This window comes from Lissotriton helveticus, chromosome 7 (genome assembly GCF_964261635.1).
Source record: "Lissotriton helveticus chromosome 7, aLisHel1.1, whole genome shotgun sequence".
In the NCBI taxonomy this organism is placed as follows: domain Eukaryota; kingdom Metazoa; phylum Chordata; class Amphibia; order Caudata; family Salamandridae; genus Lissotriton; species Lissotriton helveticus.
Window position 1 is genome coordinate 309,415,645 of NC_136068.1, and position 25,495 is coordinate 309,441,139.

Here is a 25,495-nt window from a genome sequence, read left to right on the forward strand (position 1 = left end):
CCAGACCCAGGGCCGGAAACTCTGGTCATTTTAAAGCAGAACACCTGAATCGAGACAAAGTATTAAGACTCAGTAAATGCAAAAGGGAAAGTTGTATACATTTGATTGCTTCCTTTTGAAGACCAAAGCTTGTAAACGGTGCCCAACTTGTAGGCTTATTGTAAAAGCTAAGCCTAGTAAGCTTTTTGCAGAGACGAAAACTGTTTTAGACAATAGAACCTCCAGATATACCCAAAAACAAATGAAGAACACCAACACTTTAAAGAATTCCAGTTCAAATGATACAATAGAAAAAATATGTGTATTACTAAAACTAGATCGTTAATAAAACATAGTAACAAATTCAATGTATTTATGCAGACACAGAGACCAGCTATCGCCTTTCTCACAGAAACTTGGGTGGACATCACTTGTGACATAGATATACAGATAGCACTTCCAAAAGGTTTTAACATCTATAGATGTGATAGAAACCACAAGCGGGGAGTAGGGGCATCAATTATAGTAAGGTAAGACTTAACAGCGAATTGTCAACACTCTATATCCTACTTTAGAGAAACAATTACATTTTCGAGACAATGCACCAAACAAACATCCTTTAATGGTATACTACTCCATAGACCCCAAAACCCTAGGAAAGACTTTCCCCAAGAAATGGCGGATATTTTGGAAAACTTTATTTTAGGAAATAATTTTACAGTTTTAGGAGATTTTAATTATCATTTGTAGACAAAGTCAGATTCTGAAACAATCCTACTCTTACAAACTCTCTCTGCTTTTGGCCTAGAGCAAGTTGTTCCTGAACCAACACATCAAGCAGGGCATACTGTGGACGAGATTTTTTACCAACAATCACAATATAGTCAACATAAATACTACTCAATTAGCCTGGACCGATCATAAAGCAATCTTTTTGGATTTGCTGCTTCCGAAACCCAATGGGAGCACAGGGAAATCTGGGGCCTGTCACGAAACTGGCGAAATGTGAAAGCAGACCATTTTAATATTATTCTAAAAAATATTAAAATAGAAACAGGAAACGATGTGAATACAGCATTCAAACACAGTAATAACTGGCTGGAAACAGCATCAAACCAGGTAGAACCTGTTAAAATGATAACATTAAAGCAGCAAAATCCATAAGCTCCGTGGTTCTCCCTAGAGCTCAGGAAATGTAAGCAAAATTTCAGGAAACAGGAAAGAAAATGGAGAGGTTCATACAAGGAGGAAGAAAAATATAAACAGCTAATAGCAGTATATAAAGACAGTATTATGAAAGCCACAGTAGCATATTTCACAAATGAAATCAAGGGCGCAAAAAACTTAACCAAAGAACTCTTTCGCACAGTGACTGAACTAACAACCAATCACAAGAACAAATCCATGAATGGCAATCAGCCTTTTTGTAATGCACTAGCAGATTTCTTCTTAGAGAGAGTAGACACAATTTATAAAAACTTCTCAGATGATCAACCATCGTGATGCCAACACCAGGAACAGAGAGAGAGATCATTACCCTAATACAATCAAACCTTTGAATGAATTTAGCCCTCCATCAACAGAATACATCATAAAATGACTAAACACTTCCACATCGGGATCACCAGAGGACCCATGCCCGCCAAACATAACAAAACTAGTAGCAGAAATCACTGCATCTAGATTAACGTGTATTTTTCAATCTATGTGTGAAACAGGAACATTTCCTAAGATCTGGAAAAAAAGAGGTTGTGATCCCTCTTCTGAAAAAAGCTTCTCTCGATCATAAAAAAACGTGCAACTATCGACCAATCTCCTGTCTACCATTACCAGCTAAAATAGCAGAAAAATTCCTAAACGAACAACTGGTTTCCTTTATTGAAACAAATAAACTTTTGGACAGTGCACAATTCGGTTTCGAATCCGGCCACAGCACAGAGACAGCACCGATCAAGGCAACGGAAGAGATCAGGTGCAAACTAGATTAGGGAAAAGGGGTTGCCCTGATCCTGCTTGATCTCTTGCTGGCTTTTGACACTGTCGACCACAAACTACTTTTAAACTGCCTTATGCCATGTGGAATCACAGGTCAGGCGTGAAATTTGCTTAATTCTTATCGGGGACAAGTTGTGAAGTTAGAGAACATCTCCTTCGACTCACTCTCCCTGCCTTGTGGAGTCCCACAGGGTTCGTCGCTTAGCCCTACTCTTTTTAACATTTATGTTTCCCCATTAGCAGCCCTGATAAGAAAGTTTGGTTTCTCATTTACGTCCTATGCTGTCGACACCCAAATTGTCGTCTCCATAGAGCAAAATGTTGGTTGCACTGGAAACAGATTTCTAAACTGCATGAGAGCTATCCAAAATTGGATGGATAAAAATTGCCTTAAATTAAACTCAGAAACAACCGAGGTACTACTGTTTGGCCCTGAACTACATTTCTGGGGCCCTGCAGCATGGCCAACTGCAATGGGTCAAATCCCCACCCCAGTGGATAAAGCACGAAATTTAGGAGTAATTATTGATACCAAACTTAATTTTACAGGTCACGTAAATACACTCACCTTCTCCACATTCAACACTCAGAATAATTAAAAATGTCCTGCCTTTCATAATGGGTAACCTGCAAAAAACCCTAGTTACAGCATTAATCCTATCACAAATAGATTACTGTAACAGTTTGCGTCTGACTACTCCTAAATACAATCTAAATAAACTTCAGTTTTTACAAAACACCACAGCAAGACTCCTGTTGAAATTCCCCAAATTTTGCTCAGTGACTCAAAATCTGAAAGAACTACACTGACTCCCCATAAAACAAAGAATGCCTTTTAAGGTCCTCTGCCTAACCTACAAAGCAATCCATAATCTGGGCCCAGTATTCACAGTTTCCAGCAGTATGTTCCAGCTAGGAAACTTCGATCAGTACTGCAAATCTGTTGATACAGCCCAGTTTAAAAAAACCATGATGGGGCTGGAGGAGCATTGTGATGGAAGCAACTAAAATAAGGAATACACTCCCTCTGCGGATAAAGAATGAACCAAGTCTTCTATCTTTCAAAAAGGTTGTAAAGACCTAGTCGTTAAAATCAGGGTAACTCATCCGGCAGTGTTTTATCTACATTCTCTGAAAGAAACAGCGCTTAGGCCCCTCAGGGCATGAATGCGCTATATAAATAAAATTAATATAACATTAGATGGTTGGATATCTTCTCATTGAGTTTATATTAAAATAAATAAAATGCATAAAATTAGGGGTTCACAACAAAATCTTCACCTACATTGATAACAGATATGTCAGGTATTATCCATGGAGGTTAGCTAGTCATCAATGTATGGATACCCACTTCCTATGATGCCATATATAGAGTCTGTCCTCCACATAGTAACTAGATCTCTGAAATTAAATTTAACAATAACTAAGAGGAAAATTGGGCTAAGCGTCAACGTTTCGGTCTCTATTGTAATATATTTGTGAGACCATCTTCAGGACTGAAAATTCGTGTGAAGATGCAAGACTCCCTAGTTATTGAATCAATGACTGATTTGTGATAATGAATGTCTTCCAATTTGAAGAATGAGAGCTGAGAGATGTTGCAGCTATGGAATGTAAAAAGATAGATATCGATATTTACTCTATTTCTCAGAAGGGAGGTTAAAACAATTATAAATAAAATATAATTCTTCAAATTGGAATCCCTTGTAGGCACCATTACCTGTTTAATTTTAAATACTCAAGTCAACAAGGGTACATTGCCCTTATATATGTAAAAACTTTTAGAAAATTGGCTTTTCCCTACCATACTCTAGGTCACATGACTGGGTGTAGCTGAGTTCTGCTTTGTGTATTCCTCCTGAACAGCCACACACAATAGAGTGCTGAGGTGTGCCTAAATGGACCATAACTGACAGGATGGGCGAGATGAGCTGGGCACAGCCCCACTTACACTTGAATAGACTGTGTCTTGCCTCCAGATAAAAAGGCTGCATACGCCCTGTCTTGTCTGTAGCCACGGCAGCAAAAGCAGGAAGCCTGTGGACTTCAAAGGGAAACCTCTAGAAGCTTGTTCCCACTTCCAAGAAAGGCTCCAACTCTTCAGTACACTTCTTGGCCTGTGGATACTCTGCCAGGAAGAATTACAGCTGTGCTGCTGAAAGGACTGCTGCTCTGCTTGACTGTTGCTCTGAAGGACTGTTGCTCTGCTGTGCTGACCTACTGCCCTCTTGCCTGGGCGAGAAGGACTGGCCCCGCATGTTGACCCAGGTCCCCAGAGTGACTTCAAGGGCTGGTTGACTGGCCTCCAGACTAGAAGTCCTGAGGAGGGTCATAATTAGTCCTCGGATGCACATTGACTGCATTCAGGAAAATTAGTTATCACTGGTAGCAGGAGAGCTGGGCGGGGCCAGGATGCCCTGAACGCTCTAATTTCTGGGGGTACTACTCTCACAAGGAGTGAAAAACTCTTGGATTCATTTTTCACTTTTCACTGTTCACTTTTGTGAGGCCTTCTTCTCCCATATGATAACAGTGGGTTACTCATTACATTAAATATGTGCTAATCATTGATTAGGAGCAGGTGTGAAAGTCAAGTTTGGTGTCTGAGGAATTGTAATTTGAAATCATCTTTAATGCTAAAGTCAGATTTTAAGTCACAATTCTTGAAATGTCAGATGAACGTTGGAATGAAGCATGATTAAGATTATCGGTTTACTTTTGAATAATAATAATATGATCACTACATAAGGAATGGCCTATTGTGAGGATAAATTACTGCACTTAGCAGTGCGACAGATTGGTGCGTTATGTCACGTGCCTTTTTTCAATGTTATTTTTAGAAAGTTAGCATTTTGTTTGAAGAACCGGGTTATTTTAGAACCCAGCGGTGCCAGGGACACACTCAAAGTCTTCGGATTCACCTGTCTCAGACTACAGAAACGCGGAAACTTCTTGGTGACGTCAAAGATCAAATTTATTGGCTGCAACCAGAAACAGAGGTCCACGAAGTACAATGGTGTATATTCGTAGGAGACTGCTCAACTCTACAAAGCAAGTCATCCCTTTTTATACCAAATATTGTGCTTTATGCAAACATTCCTTATTTACAGTTCAACCAATCACATGTTACCACAACTCAAGGTATTGTATGACGACAAACCCACCTTTCAGTTTGCCCAGCCCACCATTAATTATACAGGAAAGCCCAACATTCTTTCTTACAATGGTCAAATGACACCCATAATAAAAGACCACAACCCATATCATAAAAGAGGCCTTAAAGGAAGAACAGAAACAGATATAGAGCAAGATAAGGCAGGTGTGTGTGTGCATACCAAACTTTACGATGTCCTGTGCTCCGATCCTAAATCTTGATCAGCTCTAGGGCAAGGAACTTGTTCAACCAGGTCAGCTTTAGGCAGCGAGGTCAGTTTGCTCAGGTCATTCAGAAGTCAGCTAAAGTGTACGTGTACTAAAGACTCGCTCGGCCACAGTCATCGGCCTATGTGAGGGCAACCACACAAAATGGCTGCCACACACAAAATGGAACCCAGGGTTCGGAACGAAATCTTCACATACATGAAGATTCTGTAGGTCTAGCATGTCGAAATCACTCGCACTTGCCGAACTCACCAGTTACGGTTCGCTACTATAAAATTCGTAACAAAACCATGCTATTAATAAAACGGGTTCAGAATTCACGGAACCACAGACCCTCCTTTTGCCCTTACATAGGCAATCACTCAGTCTGTGTCTGAATCGATGTCGAGATTCATCAGATCATCAAGATGTTACTGGAGCCTCATCCTATTACTCAGGACTTCTCTCGAAACCGATCCTCTCACACATGTACTAGCACAGAGGCCACATATGGCAGGGCCACACTGTACACAAAGACAGCATGAGAGTAGAATCGCTAAAACCATCCCAATGATCGTCAGAATCTTCCATCCCCAAGTCAAGAACAATCCCCAAAACCATCCAATCAACAACCAATCTCCTTTATCCACATGTATGGACTCAGAGATCTTATGTAACTTGGAAATGGCCTGGTATACTGTAGGAGCATTGTCTGGTATGAAAGCGCAGCAACTCGATTGGATCACTTTACATACCCCACCTCGATCTGCGAGTATGACATCTAAAACCATACGATTTTGTAACGTCATAAGGCGATCCGCTTGAAGCTCAGCAGTCAAATTACTAAGGGCAACGGCAGTCTCATTTATGGTGGATTCAACCACTCGCGTCAATTGTCGCAGATTTCTACTGTTAGCCATAGGTCCCCAAAACGGTAGGAAACCCTTGAAAAAATCTCCCACTTCTTGTCCTGCAGTATCTTCCTTACTGAAGACACCTCTACCAACTCTCGTTCTGTGGTAATCTACGGCAGCAGTACACGTAGGGGGTAACAGGTATGCAACATAACATGTTCCCGAAAAATCAGGGGGCAACCATGTGTACGCTCTATCATAACAGACAAAATACGTGCCCTTAGCTGCTAAGAACGGTGGGAAAGTTTGGGACGCAAAAACATACGTCTGAGTACAAACACTCTTCCCCAACTGAGCCCTCGAATTCTTGCACTTTCCTTGCAGACAAAAATGACCACGATGGGGTACGACCCAAATCGGAGGTGACCTTTTTTGTCTGTGCTTTTCACTCAGACTAACACTATATCCAGTCACGTTCCAGCCGATATAAGCTAACACCTCATCTTTGGGAATAGTCTCATATGTATCGATATTTCTAATCATATCTGTTATTCCCTTCACTAAGGCACTATTGCTCGAATTGTCTCTCATGGAACGCAGGGGATAGACTTCGTTGGCATATATAAACATCGTCTGATATGCTCATACGGACCCATTATAACTGAACAGCAGAACCAGATAAGGAATACCTCTATCCATAGTATGTGGCATAAGACCACACACCCATCAATTAGTGGTGTTCACTACTAACTGGTGTTCATGGAGGAGTTGCACAAACGAGTTATTAACAAATTCTGATCTTCTAATCAATTCATGTTCAGGTAAAGGGTGAAACGAATGTAAAGAAACAGTAGTAGGAAAAGACATAGGTTGGGAAGTAGGTGCAAACGGCTGTTGTGTGGCATAGAAAACCAAACCCACACAGGCTAACACAATACTCAAAAACATTAGAACACACATTGTTAAAAAACATTTGCTATGAATCAATGTACATATTCGAACTTTAGAGTCCATTCTCCTAACATTCTGGGCAGCATCAAAAAAACTCCATCCTCTAACCGTTGCTGTTCGCGGCAGTTGGTTTTCTTCTGCTAAGAAATGCGCCTGTCAGTCTAGGGAACTCTCTTGAACCAACCAGAACTGCCGACCTTGTGTCTACACAGTTTGCAATCCCAAGTCTTTATACTGCGACCCTACAGCTGAACCCAGATGGGGGTTCGAAAAACAAAAATAAAAAGTTTCTTGATCTGCCAAAATGTAAATTCACTGTATAAAAAAATATCATTTATTCGTCCATATGTACAATTTTTCTCGGTCTCAAATCATAGCGTTCTCGGTCAGGTACAGTCTGGTCCTTAAATAACAGATCCGGATTGGTGGTGTCAATCTTCAGATGAGGCGGCACAGCAGCTTGCAGAACGTCGTCATCCTCGCGATCAGACCGTGTCCATGTCAAATGAGCATCATTATAAGGGGTGAATCTAGGGACCTTCTCACAATCTGAATCGTCAATACCATCTCTTACCCACTGATCATATGGTAAAGGCAAAGGAACTTTTTTACAATGGGTGGCATGCACCCAGTTCTTTTTGCCTGCTACTCTAACAGCGGTTCTAGTAACTAGCAAAATCAGATAGGGGCCTGCCCATCTTGGCTGCAGGTTCTTCGTGCGCTGGAAGTTCTTTACCAAAACGTACTGTCCAGGTTCAAGTATATGGCCTGGATCTGTTGTAGCTGTCGGCAAAGTGTCATAGACCTGTTGGTGGAGAACACGTAATTTAGCAGTCAAGTCATATAAGTAATCCACCAACATAGGGTATTCAATACTGCTGTACTCTTTCGGACGAGGCACTCCCCAAACATTCGCTGGACGACCAAGCACAGTCGTCCTTGTTGACAAAAGAGCCAACGGCAAGGCATCTGGCCATGTAAGACCAGTACTCGCTTGTACTTTAGCTAATTTAAGCTTAAGCGTACCATTGTAACATTCAACAAGTCCAGCAGACTGGGGGTGATTCGCTGCATGGAACTTCTGGTTAATACCTAATCCAGAACATACTTTCTTCATAATCTGACCAACAAATTCACTCCCATTGTCCGACCACACAATTCTCGGCAATCCATACCTAGGGAAGTACTCTCTCAACAAAACCTTGGCTGTAGACAAGGCAGTATTATCTTTTAGGGGATAAGCCTCTATCCATCTTGAAAAGGCGCAAACAACCACAAGAACATATTTTAGGTTGTTGCATCTCTCCATGTGAATATAGTCTAACTGTATCACCTCAAACGGATACGTCAGGGGAGCAAAATGACCAGCTGGAGTTGGAATTCCCTTACCAGGATTATATTGCAGACAAATCATACAATGTTTTACCACGTTCTCTGCAAATTTTGGAATTCCAGCATTCTGCCAAACTGGAGCCAACAACTTATATAGTCCTTTCGAACTTATGTGAGCCAATCCATGAGCCATTGTAACCACTGAAAGCACATACGCATCTGGCAACAACCATCGCTGATGTTCCGACAACTCAATCCAACAACCTGTAGAATCCAACATACCCGTACTCTCTCTCTCCAAACATTCATTTCCTTTTCTGTAGATTCAGCCTGAATCGTCTTCACACTTTCTATTGTATCTTCACACATTCCACCAGCCATAACCCATCTTGCTGGTCCTGCAACATACATACGGCTCATCATATCCTTCGCTGTTTCCTTCACAACTTCATCCGCGAATGCATTCCCTCGACCAACATCGTCCACAACTCTCTTATGCGCACTACATTTCACAATCACAATCTGCTTTGGGAGAGTGAGAGATTCCAAAAGTTCATTCACTAACTGCTCATGCTGGATCTTAGTTCCATGAGAAGTAAGGAACTCACGCTCTCTCCACAAACGCCCAAAACTGTGAGCAACACCAAACGCATACTGACTATCGGTATAAACATTCACTCGTTTTCCTTCTGACAACACACACGCTCTAGTCAGTGCAATCAACTCTGCTGCTTGCGCAGAATTCTGTGGTATGCGTGCTGTCTCAACAACTGTATTTAAAGTTGTGATAGCATATGCTGCAGTCGTCTCACCATTCGGAAGCTTAAAACACGAACCATCAACCCACAGCGTACCATCCACATTCTCAAAAGGAGTGTCCTTTAGATCCACTCTCGCTTTTGTTTCTTCTTCTGTATGAAGAAAACAATCATGCTGTTCTTGAGCATCCGTCTCTGTAGAGATCGGTAATAACGTAGCTGGATTCAAAACGTTACATCTCTTGATGTGAACATGGCTAGCCAACAGTGTCAGCTCATAGCCTGAAAGACGTGCACTAGTAAGGTGCTGTGTCTTAGTCCTGTTTAATAAGGTATCCACTGTATGTGGGACTATCACAATCAGCGTATTATCCAACACCAAACCAGCAGACTGTCGAATAGAAACGGCAGCTGCAGCTGTGGCTCTCAAACAACTCGGTAATGCTTTAGCAACTTGATCTAACGTTGCTGAGAAATACGCGCATGGACGCTGCTTATCCCCAAAAGGTTGTGTCAACACTGACAACGCACATCCCTCTCTCTCGTGGACATACAACGTGAAAGGCTTGCTATAGTCTGGAGTACCCAACACAGGAGCCAAACACAATGCGTCACGTAATTCCGAAAAACTTCTCTGACATTCATCAGACCAAGGAAGAGGATACGGGGTATCTTTCAGAGTCAATGCTAACAGAGGTTTCGTTAACAAAGAAAAATTAGGGATCCATTGCCTACAATACGATGTAATACCCAAAAAGGCAAGAACTTCTCTCTGTGTCGTTGGCACACTCATTTGCGCAATCGCTTGAATTCTTTCTGGGGTCACTTTCCTTCCCTCCTTCGACAAGAGATGACCTAAGTAGGTTACCTCTTGGCGGCAATATTGCAATTTCGAAGGTGATACTTTATGATGAAGGTCAGACAAATATTGCAACAACGAAAAAGTAGCCTCTTTACAAATCTTTTCGTCATCAGCAGTAATCAACAAATCATCGACATACTGAATAAGAGTAGAACCAACTGGTAACATAAACCCGTCAAGCTGAGTTTTCAACGCTTGACTATAGATTGAAGGACTTTCACAATAGCCCTGTGGAGCTCTCTTAAACCAGAAGCTTCGTCCTCCTAATGAGAAGCCACAAATATCCCTACTCTCCTCAGCAATAGGAATGCTGAAGAAAGCATTCTTCAAATCGATGACAGAAAACCAGGCTGCCGAAGCAGGAATCAGAGTCAATAAAGCAGTGATATCAGGTACCACAGGAAACTGCGGCACGACAATTTTGTTGACCTCTCGAAGGTCGATCACAAACCGGTACACAGGTGGCTGAGAAGCATCAGTACGTTTAAGAACAGGCAAATTCGGACTATTGCACACATTACCTCTCGTTTCATCAACCACATCCTTCTCGACCAGATCATAGACAATCGCTAAAAGAGCTCTCTCACCATCGCTCGATATTTTATACTGTGGGATACGAGGCAACTTAGCATTCGATTTTAGCGTAACAACATACGGTGGGATCTGCAAAAGGCCAACATCATTCGGACCTGTATCCCAAAGCGTTACAGGAAGTGAACGCAATTCCAGTGGCAAACAGTCTCTCGACAAATACATTGGAGAAATCACTTTCTTACCAAGAGTAAGTTGTACTCCCGAAGGAGAACAATGCAATGTCGCATACAATCTTTTCAGCAGATCCAAGCCCAACAAATTCTCACCACAACCAGTCGTCAGAATAAGTGGAGCTACCAATTCACAAGGGCCAATGGAAAGAGACAAAGGACTAGAAACTGGATTACAAACTGGGGCGCCTGAAAATCCTACGGAAACATTTGTTAAGCCAGACAAAGGTGCGCCAGGGAGTTTAGAATGCATAATAGAACTCTTTGTCGCACCAGTATCCAAAAGAAACGGCTCTACTACACCCGATGTAGTCACTTCAACATACGGTCCACTCTGATCTACTGGAACTGACACTACTCCCTTACTTTGTCCATGGCTGTCCTAGCTATCATTATAACCAGCACTCTCACCTTCAACATAGTAATCCTCAACATAGTACTGAGGAGACTGACCACTCGGAACATTCTGTCTATCAAAATAATTCGCAGAATTCTGTAGGGAAGAGGAACGCTCATTCTGAGGGATCACACCACAACCTCTTCCTCTAGGCGCTTGCTGAAAACCACCACGACCTCTCTGACCAGGTGCACCATTCGCACGCTGTGACAAAGCCGGACAACTGCTCTTGAAATGACCTTCCTCTCTACAATAGGCACACTGATTCGGGCCAGGAAAGAATCGGTGAACATAAGGCTCAGGCTTCTGTAACAATCTCTGAAATTGCGGAGGTTGCTGAAACTGAGGCTGATTCTAACGTGGTGGATAAGCTTGCTGCAAAAGAACTTTCGTCTTTAAATCTTTTGTTTTCTTCTCTACTTTATCTTTCTCATCCTTATCCCTATTCTCGTAATATTGGGCAGTAGCCAATATTTGGGCTGACGAAGAAACGGCCCATGAACTCTCAGAATCCTTCAATTTATTAGAAAGTTCGGGAAGCAAATTAAAGACAAATTTATCCACGAACAACCTTTGACCACCTTCCGTACTCATATCCTGACCACTGTGATCGATAAACGTCTCTTCAAACCTAGTGAAAAAGTCAGACACACTCTCGTCTTTCTTCTGCTTGCATGCTGCTAACTTATCCCAATTCACTGGTAAAGCAGGCATCATCGTCTTCATTAGAGCAATAATTTTACCGGGTAAATCTGCAACTAAAGGTTCAGGTTTAGCACCTCCCTCTTGTCTACCATCTGCAGCACCAATGTTCGCCCAAGTATCACCTAACTCTACTGCATGATTCTCATGACGAATCTTCGCCCACAAAGGCTGCGGAACTACATTACCCAGCAACATATCAATGTCGGCTAAATTCATTATACACGCATCTACTGTCTGAGACAACTCTTTATAGTAACCAGCAGGATTCTTACGAGGGTCAGGTAAGGTCTGCTTAAAAGCCAAGACCTCTGCTCTCTTCCAAGGGACATGTACCCATATTCGTTGAAAATGTGCCGGTGCAACAACAATATTACGACCAACATCAGCCTGAACTGCTTCCTTCCATACAGGAGGAACTTCTCTCATTGGATACTGTCTCACTTTCCTTCTAACAGAGGAATCAGGTTCGTACAACATCTGAGACGGAAGTCTAGATCTAAAAGCCAATATCGTCTCTACGGCTTCTGTAACATCAGTGTCCACGATCATCCCCTTAGCAAAATCTGACTGAACATCGAGCACATCCTGCGGAATCGGACCCAACTCATTATCTTCCCATTCCTGAATCAGGAAAGTACACATCACATTAAAAACATACCTTTGTTTAGGCGGTTCCCACTGAAAGAAAACATCCATAACTGCTGGCAAATCATACCTTGAGGCATTCGAAATCCACCTACGAGCCAACAAATCCAACGCAGTCCGTTCCTCGGAATTAGGAAGCTGACTACGACTCTGCCTACGTTCCGAAAGAGGGGTCATATTCAATGACCCAAACAATGGTGACAATAAATCCACAACAGTCTCAGTCATTCGTTTTCGAACAGAAGGAGAAGAAGTAGACATAAGAACAGGAGAACAAGTATTCTGAGGCAAAGAAGATGTAGGCGTAAAAACAGTCGGAGTCGAGAAACAGAAGTAGAAGTAGAAGGCAAAGGAGTTTGAGGCAAAGCTGGTAGCAAAGATGGCGACCCCAGAGCGGGTTGCACAGGAGAAGGCAAAACTATCGGTGGAGCACCGGGTGGCTGAACAACAGCAGGAGGTTGAACAACAAAGGGTGGACCAACCGGTGGTAATGGAGGCGCAGTAGCACCTTGTACATAAGGAGGTGGCGATCTTAATAAATGAGAGATTAAAGAATCTTTTTCAAGTTCTTCTATCGTTTTCGGAGGAGGAGACGGCAAGGCCGGATAACATTTATCTATGGCCATGCAACGCTGTCTGTCTAAAACTTCATTAGCGCGCTCCTCTCCATCATCCCTATACTGTCTAGCAGCTTGTAATACTGACATACTCTTCTCTTTCCTATCTCTTTTCGCTTGCTTAATTTCTCGCTGTTTGGCTTCCTTTCGCCAAAGGCGGAAAGAGTCAAACATCGCCGGCCGGGCTTTCTTCTTAAATAGCGCTACTTCCAAATTATCTAGAATATTTAATTCAAAACTACCATATTGGGGCCATCGTAAGACACCATCTTTCCTAGTGTAGTGGATCCAGACTTCGTTATAAGTAATAGGACCCACACCATGTTTCGAATAGAGCTCATAAGTTAGAGTTCCAACCGGAGGTATCGGACACGAGTCCTCCAATCGGGAATCCCTGTTGCAACTACAGCTGAACCATTTTCTAATCTTGCTAAGACCAGGCATCTTCGCTCACTAATCTAGCTTCCAACTTCAAGGGGTTATCGATTATCGATATACTCGCAAATGTACGAGCCCCTCGGCTTCGATTGCTGCAGCAGCCGAATTAACCAAGACCAAGAACCAAAACTAAGAACCAATACCAAGAACCAAACAAAGAACCAAACCAAGAACCAAGAACCAAGAACTAAACAAATTAGTGGGAGTGATGCCACCCACTTATACTTAACCAATTATCTGTCACGTCACCAGAAGATCGTCTATCGTCTCGCTCTACAAAGGATCTATCGAGGGTCCAAGACAGGGTGACCGTCAGGGCAGCAGTCCTTCGTAGCCATCGGGAAGCGGGAAGCCTCGCAGAAAACACCTTTGGTCCACGTCGACATACAGGGGTCGATGAAGTGGCGGCCTTCCTCCAGAATTTCCTCACGTGGCTCCTCACGAACCTCATGCTTGGACTGGTACCGCTGAAGTGGCCCCACGCGGGGGCCAACTGAAGAACCGGGTTATTTTAGAACCCAGCGGTGCCAGGGACACACCCAAAGTCTTCAGATTCACCTGTCTCAGACTACAGAAACGTGGAAACTTCTTGGTGACGTCAAAGATCAAATTTATTGGCTGCAACCAGAAACAGAGGTCCACGAAGTACAATGGCGTATATTCGTAGGAGACTGCTCAACTCTACAAAGCAAGTCATCCCTTTTTATACCAAATATTGTGCTTTAGGCAAACATTCCTTATTTACAGTTCAACCAATCACATGTTACCACAACTCAAGGTATTGTATGACGGCAAACCCACCTTTCAGTTTGCCCAGCCCACCATTAATTATACAGGAAAGCCCAACATTCTTTCTTACAATGGTCAAATGACACCCATAATAAAAGACCACAACCCATATCATAAAAGAGGCCATAAAGGAAGAACAGAAACAGATATAGAGCAAGATAAGGTGTGTGTGTGTGTGCATACCAAACTTTACGATGTCCTGTGCTCTGATCCTAAATCTTGATCAGCTCTAGGGCAAGGAACTCGTTCAACCAGGTTAGCTTTAGGCAGCGAGGTCAGTTCGCTCAGGTCATTCAGAAGTCAGCTAAAGTGTACGTGTACTAAAGACTCGCTCTGCCACAGTCATCGGCCTATGTGAGGGCAACCACACAAAATGGCTGCCACACACAAAATGGAACCCAGGGTTCGGAACGAAATCTTCACATACATGATGATTCTGTAGGTCTAGCATGACAAAATCACTCGTACTTGCCGAACTCACCAGTTACGGTTCGCTACTATAAAATTCATAACAAAACCATGCTATTAATAAAACGGGTTCAGAATTCACGGACCCACATGCTGCCCTGACAATGTGGGCCCTGCAGCCTGTTCCTGGGTCACATGACTGGCTGTAGTTGGCAGTTGACTTGTGTATACTTCTCTCAGTCACTCTCAGTCACTGCCTGAGATGGACCATCTCAGGCAGAATGGAAGGCGGAGCTGATCATAGTCCTACTTGCAAATCAATGGGGTGTGCCCTGCCTCCAATCAAAGAACTTCACACTAGCCTATTGTGTTTGCAGACAGACTGGGAACAGGGCAGGAAGGAAGGAAATTACACACACTTCTGGAAGGGAAAACCTCTAGGATCTTCTCCTACTTCAAAGTGACCATCAGGTTTTAAAAGGGGACCCTCAGACCCACGCGTCAGATCACTTTTGAACCTGTGGAAGACTCAGAGGTAGGACTGCTCTGCTGCTCTGCTGCCCTGCTGCCCTGCTGCTCTGCTGTGCTGCTGTCTGAGTAATAAGGACTGGCCCTGCACCTTCAACCCAGGACCACAAGAGTAACGCCAAGGGCTAGTTGGCTGCACTCCTGATCAGAGGCTGGAGGACAGAAAAGGCTTTTACCATCTTGAACCCTGCACGTGGACTCTGCCTGCTGTGAGTCATAACCCCACAAGTGGTGCCTCCTCAGTCATGGACCCTTGGAAGAGGGGATAAAGGTGCTCTGCCAGCCCAGCTGTGGTCCCCATCAGAACTGCCGCGAAGCAGCATGAAGCTACGCAAACTCCCACTAAGCCTCACTGCACAGCTGTCAGCCTCATCGAAATCAACACCAAGCAATGCAAAACCCCTCAAAGCCTAGCCACACCGCTGCCAGCTTGATCGGAACAAGGCCCAGCAATGTAAAGCCTTGCAAAGCCTTGCTACATAGCTCATCAGAACTGATGCAAAGCCTCACAAAGCAATATCGCGCAGACTGCGCACCAAGGACATAAGGGACAATCCTCAGTGGGCCAAACTTGGTCCTGTGCCCGACCTGCACTCCATCGCAGTTGGCCTACACATCTGACTATTTCTGGTCCAGTATGACCAGATAACTTAAGGTGGAGCCTTTTGCCTTTAGGTCCTATACTTTCCTTGTTATGTTATGTTATAGCAAATGTATAAAGCGTATGTACACCCAGAAGGTTTGATGGCACTAAAAGCACTGTGCCAAAAGGGAATTCTGATGTTTGCCATACGCCTGTCTGAAAAGCCAGGTTTTTAATAGAGACATAAAACATTTTAGGAGGTTGTGGCTCTGATGTAGGGGGTAGGAAATTATAAAAGTTGGGGGCAAGCACGGAAAAACTGGATCCACCCAGTCGCTTCCTGTTGAACATAGGGAGCTCTAATAGATAGCGCAGACCTCAGATTGCGCTTGGACATATAATTCAGAATTCTAGAGGTCACAAAAATGTGTTTTTTGCCATATGGGGATTTGAAGATCATACACCTGTTTTTAAAGAAGCTTCTCTGAGCGACTAGAAGCCAGTCTAATTTTGCAAGCAGAGGTGTGGTGTGACAAAATCTAGGCTGGTGCCAAACCGGTCTAGCTGCTTGTTTTTGAACCAGTTGGAGCCCCTGACTCAAACCCTTGGGAAGGCAGACGTAGAGAGAATTTGCATGATTAAGTTGTGACCTGACAAAGGCAATTATAATCTGGATGTTGGGTTTCATTTCAAATAATTTCCTAATTTATTTCTCTTTTTTAAGTAGAAAAAACAGGACGAGGTCACTGTGCTTATCTGGGTCTTCGTTGACTAAGATCCCAAGGTTTTTGACTGTATTTTATGGGGTAGGAGGAGCACTGATCTCCAGTGGCCAGAAGGAGGGATTCCAGCTATGCAATTTGATTTTGGTCATTACAATCTCAGTTTTATCTGAGTTCAGCTTCAACTGATGACAGCTCACCCAGTCAAGGATTTAGAGCATAGTGATCTGAAAAATTTCTATAGATTCTGGAGAACTGTCAACATTGAAGATTAGCTGCATGTCAGCGTAGTTGCATATTTTCACTTTTTGCTTCTGTAGAATGTGAATCAATGGGAGGATGTAGAGATTAAAATAGCAGGGTAGACAAGGAAGAGCCCTGTGATAATCAACACTCGAGTCTGGCCTTGGAAGAGCAGAAGGTAAAAAGGTAGACCGACTGGTACCGATCTGAGAGAAAGGATGTCGGCCAATCTAATGCTAATCCCTGCAAATCAGAGGCCTTGATTCAGTTAATTAAGATGTCATGATCCACCATGTCAGAGGCCACAGACAGGTCAAAAAGGACTAATGCCTGGGCCCGTCCTTTGTCTACCTCCTCTCTCATGTTATCAGCTGTGGATTGTGTAACTGCTTCTATAGAATGAGTGGGACGAAAACCCGCCTGATGAGAGTCCAGAAAGGAGCAGTGTTTTAGAAAGGAGCAGAGGTGTTGGGCAATATGAGCCTCCAATATCTTAGCTAAATAAGGAAGTAACGAGATGGGGCGATCATATTTTAGAACCAAAGGATCTTCCTCAGCTTTTATTTGCAATGGAACTGCCTCAGATTCCTCAAAAGTGTGGGGGACCATGCCCTGGCCTTAGGATACGTTTAGCAGAGAAATTGACGGATCAAGAAGCTCAGAAAAATAGTTCTCTTGATCCGGGGGGCACAAACATCATTTGGTGAGCCAGATTTGACCTTATTCATCAGCTACAGGAGAACATCTTTGGTGATTGCAGGAAATGCTGTAAGTTCTTTAGGGTTTATGGGCCAGCTGTAGGTGGCCAATTACCGGTCGGTAACGGCCGAATTCGGCCGTTACCGACCGGTAATTGGAATTTGAGATGTAGGTCACTCAATTTTACAGAATCGGTAAATTTACCGATCGGTAAATTTACCGATTCTGTAAAATACCGAGTCGGTATTTTTACCGAATCAGTAAATTTGAGATGTAGGTGGGACTCTTCTGAGTCCCACAAGCCTTACCGAATCGGTATTTTACCATCAAATCCTATTTGATGGTAAAATACCGATTCCGGTGTGCATGCACATGTGTGCATGCACACCTCTGCCATATGACAGGCAGACCTGCCCTTGGGGCATGTATGCCTGCCACATGGCACCCAAGCCTGTTTTGGGGGGGCCAGAGGGTGTCAAAGTGACACCCCCTGCACCCTTGTGAAAATCGGTATTTACCGATTCTGTATTACAGAATCGGTATTGCCCATTGATTCCTATGGGCTGCAAGGCCCATAGGAATCAATGGGCAATACCGAATCGGTATTTACAGAATCGGTAAATACCGAATCTTAACGATTCGGTATTTACCGATTCTGAAATACCTACATCTCCCCCCCTCTATTTTACCACCTCTTAAATACCGATTCGGTATGAATCGGTATTTAAGAGGTGGTAAATTAAAATTACCTACATCTGGCCCTTAATCTTCTGAAGCGACTACACTGGTAAGAGCCTAACGGGTGCCATCTTTCATCATCTGAATTTTCTCAATGAAGCATACATTCAAGTCACTGCACAATTTTTGAGTGGGATCCACTGGAGCATTTAAGCGATCCAGGTTGGAAAGTTCAGTAATTGTGTGGAATATTACTTTGGTTTTATTTTCAGACACTAAAATTGTATTAGAAAAGTAGATACTTTTAGCCTCCCATATCAGTTTCTGATAAGCTTTACGCTGCAAAGCCATCCTTTTTTTATCCTTAAATCTTTAAAATTGCATATCTCCGGTTCTACTTATTGGATGTTTGTTGTTGGGATGTCAAGTAATTTATTTAATATTTTTTTCTCGATTGGTGTGGTATTTTTCTGGTTTTGTGTTTTCACTTTATTGCTGTTTGTGGGCATCATAAATACTTTACGCGTCGCCTCTAAGTTAAGCCTGACTGCTTTTGCGCCTACCTACCAGAGGGTTAAGTACAGGTTAATTTAGTGATTCTTTGCAGCCCACCCTGACAAAGAATGTGGCTGCTGCTTGAGAAGGGCTCACACTCCCCTGAACGAACAACCCAATTTCTCACGCAACTTCATTGCAAATTAATTGACCCCTTCCAGTCTTGTGCACGCAGAATTTTTCTAATTCTTGCTTTAACAAAAGCATGAAAAGTCCCACAAATGAAATGGCAGTTATCTTATCCACGACAAACCTAATGTTACAGGTAACTAGCTTCTTCTATTTGCAGGATTGTCTATCATAGCTCTTATGAGGCATTGGTGCCTTCTTTAGCGCTATATACTAATCAGAAGGAACTATATATAACCCGCTTATAGCACTGCCTTTCAAGCACAGACACGTTCTTTGGAGTCACATTCTGTTAAGCAGCAGCAAGAAGAGATCCTTATGTACAGCTTGTAAATTAATTGCAGTTTAGTACGATTGTGGCCGATGATTGCTACACTGCGCCGGGGGGGGGGGGGGGATGTAGAGGAGACCAGTGCTTAATTTGTAAAAGTATAAGTTCTGGTGTCTTTTGCTCAGAATCCCTTGGCCGGTGCTATTGAATAATCGAGTTGCCAAATCCTAAAGCCTCTTAGTCTTTATTCCCACTCATGCCTCTTTCATCTACTTTTTTAGCTTATTTTTTTAGCCTTGGTTTCATGCTTTGTTTCTATTTTTCTATGTTTCTCTTAAACCCTTGTTTCCCCCTTTTGTGTTTTTACTCTCTCTTGCTCTGGGTCAAAGTAGGATGAGGAAAGATAAGTGCTGGTCCCCACAAATGAGTGTGGGTGGGCCCCACCTGCAACCACCGGCTCAAATTAAACACTGGAAGAGACAACGCGCAAGGATGCTCCTAATTAACTTAACGCTCGAGCAGCAGGTGGGAGAAAAATGTGTTATTAATTAATGCATGTCAAATGCGAGCTGTCAAATTGAGATGGAAAGAGGGAGCAGACTAAAATAGGTAATATGGGTGTGGGAGGAGGGCAGAGACAGGGATGCAGTGAGTGGGCGAAAGATTGTGCGTGGGAGAGGAGAGTAGAAGCAAGGAGAGGAGAGAAAAGGAGGGGCGAGGAGAGAAAAGGAGAGGCGAATGGAGGTAACGACAGATGAGAGAAGAGGTGAGGGTAGTGGAGAGATGGGAAAGGGAGGCAGTGGGAAGGGGAAGAGCAGCGTGAAGATGGCAGTGGGGTAAAATGAGTGGAGGGCACCGCATTTGAAAGGATGGCCTGGCAGGGTGACAGACAGAGTTGACATGGTGAGGATGGTGGACAGAAAGGCGCAAAAACTAATTTGCAGGCCCACACACCTTGGGACCATTTCCTGCTCTCGGGCTAATTAAAGTGAACGATAACCTCGGTGTTCCTCTTTAAAACAATTCCGGTCGCTAAATCTGTTTCTAGGAAGCGAAAAGGGCACTGCCATTATCATTTTTATTTTATGTGTCATTATGGATAAGGTTACCAGATGACTGGGCCATCGGGGACAAAGTTACAATCTTGCACTTAAAGGGGTAGATTTACAAGGACTGGAGCATCCCTGCATATCAGCAGGGATGCGCCAGGTAAGATGCGTCACGCACGTTTACCCTTGCGCCACCACAGATGCGCCGCATTTACAATGCGGTGCATCGTGGCGCAGGTATAAACAGATGCGTGATGCATCTGATGGCGTAAGGGCGACGCATTGCTGGAGTCATGTTGCAAGCGTGACGCAACTCCAGCAATGCTCAGGGGCTGCCAATACCTAACATGCTGCGTCACGCCTTACGCCTGCTTCAAGCAGGTGCAGGGTTTTAACGCAGCTGCGTCGGAAAAGTGACTCACTTTACCGAGGCTTTTTCCGACGGAACGCCCACCCTGCATACATTAAACCTGACGCAGGTTTAATGTGGCGCAGGGCTTTACAACGTGACGCATCTCCATAGATGCGTCACATTGTAAATAAGGCGCAACATGGCGCATGGTTTACGCCGCCGCTGCGCCACAAAAGTGACACAACGGCGGCGTAAAAGTTTCGCAAGGGACTTGTAAATCTTCTCCTCAGTTTTTTTCCAATTCATTCTTCTTAGGTGTGTTTGCCCAACTGGTTTATTGACGTGAATTAGCACAGCAGCTCTTAGAATATGTTAGGGTTTTAAAGGTACATTAGGAATTGAAGGTAGAGTTCTAGAAGGGGAACAGCCTTTACAATGCAGGCATTACCACGCTCTACCATTACAACGCCGCTATTACAACACAAGTCGTTACAACGACTTGCGCTGGAGGGCGCTGTTGGATAGGGAATAGTTTAATTTTCTATTCCAACACCTTCCCTACTGTAACGTGGGCTGGAGTTGGAATAGAAAATTAAACTATTCCACTATCCAGCGCTTACAGCGCAAGTCGTTGTAACGACTTGCGTTGTAATGGCACGCGTGGTAAAAGCCCGCGTTGTAGTGTCATACAACCGTTCCAGAAAGCATTGACTCCATTTCGGAGCACGGTATAAAATTATCTGCTATGTCCTGGAATGTCCTTAGAGACCATAAGTAAAAATAGCACATTTCTGCAGAGCGCCCAGTCCTGGCAGTGGGAGGATTCAGCATGTATGCATTGTGATTCAGAGTCTGGTAAATGTGGATATAGGATTTTTGCGAAGGCAATAGGTAACCATCGCATTTCAGACCCCATAGTATATGCACATGAGCTTAAGGTTCTGGAATATTTGCATAATGCTTTAGATCATATAGTATAGCCATACAGTGCTTCTGTTTCTTCAATACCTTCACACGGCCTTTTCCTGCTACATACCAAGGGCCTCATTTATGAGGCCTTGCGTCAGTTTTGCGCTTCCGATGCGTCACTTTTTGTGACGCATCGGTGGCGTAAAACATGCCTCCTGTTGCGCACTATTTACAAAGTGACGCATCTAAGCAGATGCGTCACTTTGTAAACCCCTGCGCTACATTATACCTGCGTCAGGTATAATGTATGCAGAGGGGGCGTTCCCCCGCAAAAAGCCTCGTAATAGTGACGCAGTGAAATCTATGAGATTTCACTGCGTCACTTTTAGGACGCTGTTGCGTCAAAATCTTGCGCCTGCCTCACAGCAGGCGTAAGACTGACGCAAGCCCTTTCACATGGGGCTTTCCCCATGTGAAAGGACACATTGCTGGAGTTGCGTCACTTTTGTGACACACTCCAGCAATGCGTGACTTTTGCGCTTACAGATACGTCAGAAATACTGAGGTATCTGTAACTCCTTGCGACATGATGCGTCATACTGTAAATATGACGCATCAATCATGTCGCAAGGAGTGCGCACTGAGAAGTGACGCATCGCTGCTTTCACGCAGCGATGCGTCATTTCTGATAAATGAGGCCCCAAGAGTTGTGCAACTGCATTTGAATTGAAAGCCGCCAGTCACGCTCCCTCCCTACTCCATTTCAGCAAGTGAGTCAAGAATCAAGATACTGCTTGTTAAGCAACAACGAAGCTCCAAGTAACCCAGTGGCGTTGTCCCACAGCTTTTGTGCAGTGAAAGACAGAGAAAATAAAATGGTAATAACATGTGTTATTATAATTTTTTATATTTTGTTTTCCTACTTCCACCCACAGCTTTGCATGAGGGGGCGGGGGCAAGGGAGGAGTGGTAGCACCCTCCTAAAGTGCGCAATGACAGCTTGGACGGCCCTCTCGGGCCGCCCAAAACAGTCTTGCCCACTTCGCATGTTCTCCATGCAGACTGCATTACAGCCTATGTGGAGAACATGCCCAGGCCCGAGTCAGTGTCTAAGTGCTGAAAAGTGGTACTCAGATTAATAACAACGTTGCTAAGGCAGCGTTGTGATTGGCTGACTGGGAGCCTGGGTGTGCTACTTGTGGCCGAGCCAGGGAGGACTACGGAGGAGAAACAGGCGAGGAAGCGGCAAACAGGTAAGTTTTTTATTTAATTTTTTCTTAGTCACTTGCCCTGCATCTCCCTCTTCTGTGTCCTCCCCCTACCTCGTCCTCCCCCCTACCTCATGCCTCCTCAAACCCATCCCGCCCTGCCCCATACCTCCGATCAGTGGCAGCCGCACCTGAAGTAACCTCATGGCTAGGGTAATCATGTGAAGGATACCTGCATCCCCTGCCCAATACTTCCTCTGCCACCCACCACTCCATCCCTCTTCTTCAATTAAATTGGCTCTTCCACTCACCATGCTCTTCCTCAGGTTGTTCTAATTCTTCTACTTACCATGCTGCCCCTCGTCTTCTTCTGAATTCCTTTTTCCATCCGCCCACTCTGTGCCCATCCTCCACCAACTCTCCATTTCTCCAGTCCACCCCTTCATGACTCATCTGTACCAGTCCAATGTACTACATGATCTGCCCTCTTAATAAAGTCCCATTTCCCGCCGAGAAAAAGGGGGAGGGGTACAAAAATGTGCTTTTTCACGTGTAATTTGCCATAGGGATTTTGAACACGACTAAAGCCCCGAACTACATAATATTTTGAAAAAATAAGTGCTTACCCTACAAAGTGCTTATAACTGCTCCTTAATTGGAGTGACAAATCAAACTTATTCCTAGATTTGTCTGGTATTATTTATTTATACCCTTTTACTTTTTGATTTTTTTTTGTTAGAAATTCATTTGTACGAAAAAGACATTGCATGTACATTTGACATATACTTATTCAAAAAACATACACTTATTCAAACAACATAATATATAGACAACAATACATTAATCTGAACATTTCATCTGTACATTTGCACAATTGTTTATGCAGTAACGAAAAATACTCATTATTTACACTAATTTTCCTTAAGAAATAAAGTCACATTCGGATGGAGAAGAAATAAATGTAATGGAAAATACAAATATGACTGAAAGAGTTAATCTTTGTTCCAGTCAACCAAGGAGCAATTTGTTCCTAGCTGTTATCAATTGCTTGTCTCCATTTTGCCGACGCGTTTCGAACTCGCTATTTTAATTGGCGTGTTCTCATCAGGGCTTTATAACTTTTTTCTTACATAGGTCGTCGCAGTTTGATAGGGTTCGGTTTTTGTCTTTCATGCAGTGGTCCCTGCCATAGTGTCTTATTCGAGTGGTTGCTTCTATCTCTGAGTTGCTTCAAGTTCGGTTAACATCCAACATTTACACGTTCTTCAAAGGCGCCCCTGTGGGTCCCGTGTGTCTGCACTTCCAGACTCGGTATGCACGTTCTCGCTGCTCTTGGCGGGGACTGCTGGAAATTAGTTTGAGCGGTCTGTGTCCCGGTTCCTTCTGTTCAAAGCTGCACTCCTCACTGTCCGTGGCTTTCCATCAATGCGCATTGATGGAAAGCCACGGACAGTGAGGAGTGCAGCTTTGAACAGAAGGAACCGGGACACGGACCGCTCGAACTAATTTCCAGCAGACCCCGCCAAGAGCAGCGAGAACGTGCATACCGAGTCTGGAAGTGCAGACACACGGGACCCACAGGGGCGCCTTTGAAGAATGTGTAAATGTTGGATGTTAACCGAACTTGAAGCAACTCAGAGATAGAAGCGACCACCCGAATAAGACACTATGGCAGGGACCACTGCATGAAAGACAAAAACCGAACCCTATCAAACTGCGACGACCTATGTAAGAAAAACGTTATAAAGCCCTGATGAGAACACGCCAATTAAAATAGCGAGTTCGAAACGCGTCGGCAAAATGGAGACAAGCAATTGACAACAGCTAGGAACAAATTGCTCCTTGGTTGACTGGAACAAAGATTAAGTCTTTCAGTCATATTTGTATTTTCCTTTACATTTATTTCTTCTCCATCCGAATGTGACTTTATTTCTTAAGGAAAATTAGTGTAAATAATGAGTATTTTTCGTTACTGCATAAACAATTGTGCAAATGTACAGATGAAATGTTCAGATTAATGTATTGTTGTCTATATATTATGTTGTTTGAATAAGTGTATGTTTTTTGAATAAGTATATGTCAAATGTACATGCAATGTCTTTTTCGTACAAATGAATTTCTAACTAAAAAAAATCAAAAAGTAAAAGGGTATAAATAAACAATACCAGACAAATCTAGGAATAAGTTTGATTTGTCCCTCCAATTAAGGAGCAGTTATAAGCACTTTGTAGGGTCAGCACTTATTTTTTCAAAATATTAATATATGGTCCAGCTGGCCCGACGTCCCAGGACCTATCTCCCAGTTGGTACCGAACTACATGATGGCATTACACCAAATTTGGCAGATAGGTAACTGTTGGTCCATAAAGAACCCTTTTTGTAATTTGGTGTAACTCTGTTCAGTACTTGTGGAGTTATTAATGAAAAAAGAAATATAGATATCTAGGGACGAGGACCGTCCGCGGATCCCCAGCAATGGTTCTGCGAAGTCACACGCCAACTCCATGATTGGCTGACTACAACCTGACTAGGAGGTTGAGGCCACCATATATAGTATATGGTAATGGTAACAGAGTCTTAAGGTTTATCTGCAAAATGAGTAAAGGGCCCACATTAGAGGTACCTTGACCCCATGGGTTTGTTAGAGGAGTGTGATAGAGACCTATGTTGGGTATTACATTGAGTTTTATCATTTATTTCACTTTAGGAATCCAC